The following is a 1944-nucleotide window of genomic DNA, read 5'->3' on the forward strand; positions in this document are numbered from 1 at the left end:
GAACAAAGCTGAGCACCGAAGAACTGATGCTTTTGAACTGTGGTGTTGGAGAAGACTCTTGAGAGTCCCTTGGACTGCAAGGAGATCCAAACAGTCCATACTAAAGGAGATCAGCCCTGGGTGTTCTTTGGAAGGAAGGATGCAGAAGCTGAAACTCCAGTACTTTGGCCATTTCATGCGAAGAGTTGACTTATTGGAAAAGACTCTGATGCTGGGAGGGATTAGGGGCAGGAGGAGGAGGGGACAACAGAGGATGAGATGGCTGGATGGCATCACCGACTCGATGGACGTGGGTTTGAGTGAATTCCGGGAGTTGGTGATGGACAGGGAGGCCTGGTGTGCTGCAATTCATGGGGTCACAAAGAGTCGGAGACGGCTGAATGACTGAACTGAACTGAACTGAACCAAATTTCCTTTTTAAAATTCTTGAGAAATGTTTTCTCCATTTACTGCATTGTATTTCAGATGCAATCTATTAATGATATGGAAACAAAAAATGCAACAGAGCTGACAGAGTTCATTGTCACAGGACTTACACATCAACCAGAGTGGCAAGTGCCCTTGTTTCTGTTGTTGATAATATACCTCTTCACCATTGTGGGAAACCTTGGTCTAATTGCTCTCATCTGCAATGACCCTAACCTTCACATCCCCATGGACTTATTCCTAGGGAACCTGGCATTTGTGGATACTTGGTTATCCTCCACAGTGACCCCCAAGATGCTGCTCAACTTCTTTGCCATGAGCAAAATGATCTCTCTTTCTGAATGTAAGATGCGGTTTTTTTACTTTGTTATCTGTGTAACTATGGAATGTTTTCTGTTGGCAACTATGGCACATGATCGTTATGTGGTCATATGCAAACCACTAATTTATCCAATAATCATGACCAACAGACTATATATTTGGCTGTTAGTTTTGTCATATTTTGGTGGCCTCCTTCATGCCACACTTCATAATGTTTTTTTACTCAGATTAACCTTCTGCAATTCCAACACAGTGCATCACTTTTACTGTGACATTATACCACTGTTTAAGATTTCTTGTACTGACCCTTCCATTAACATTCTGATATTATTCATTTTTGCTGGGTCAATATAGCCATTCACCATTTCCATTGTTCTTATCTCTTATGCTCTAGTTCTCTGTACAGTTTTGAAAAAGAAGTCTTTACAAGGCATAAGGAAGGCCTTCTCCACCTGTGGAGCCACCTCCTATCTGTCTCTTTATACTATGGGCCTCTTCTCTTCATGTATGTGCTCCCTGGATCTGCACAAGAAAATGATCAGAATATGATGGACTGCCTATTTTACACTGTCATCATTCCTTTCTTAAATCCAATTATCTACAGCCTCAGAAATAAGAAAGTCATAAGTTCACTGGCAAAAATGTTGAACAGAAATGCTTAAAACTTATATTAATATCTGTCCTCTTGTTAAAATAGTCATATAATTGTGGAGATCTGATGTTGCTATTTGTAGTTTTGTGCATAAGTTTGTTCCTCTTATAACTATCCTAGAATTTTAATGACTTACTAAGGTGGGATTTCTGGAGAAGGCAATGGCACCCCACTCCAGTACTCTTGCCTGGAAAATCCCATGGACGGAGAAGCCTGGTAGGCTGCAGTCCATGGGGTCGCAAAGAGTCAGATATGACTGAGTGACTTCACTTTCACCTTTCACTTTCATGCATTGGATAAGGAAATGGCAACCCACTCCAGTGTTCTTGCCTGGAGAATCCCAGGGATAGCGTAGCCTGGTGGGCTGCTGTCTATGGGGTCGCACAGAGTTGGACACGACTGAAGCAACTTAGCAGCAGCAGCAGCAGCAAGGTGGGATTTCTAGTAAACATCTTAAAATATGTGGATATGTAACTCAAAACCAAGAATAAAGACAAATTTTAATCAAGTGTTCATGTAATATTACAATAATTAGAGAGGAGAGA

General features: G+C 41.5%; 1 pseudogene; it reads left to right on the forward strand.

Annotated features, from left to right (window-relative positions):
* Positions 1-483: 483 nt before the first annotated feature.
* On the forward strand, positions 484-1409 carry LOC102403542 (annotated as a pseudogene).
* Positions 1410-1944: the final 535 nt, after the last annotated feature.

Source organism: Bubalus bubalis, chromosome 1, assembly GCF_019923935.1.
Source record: "Bubalus bubalis isolate 160015118507 breed Murrah chromosome 1, NDDB_SH_1, whole genome shotgun sequence".
Taxonomy (NCBI): Eukaryota; Metazoa; Chordata; class Mammalia; order Artiodactyla; family Bovidae; genus Bubalus; species Bubalus bubalis.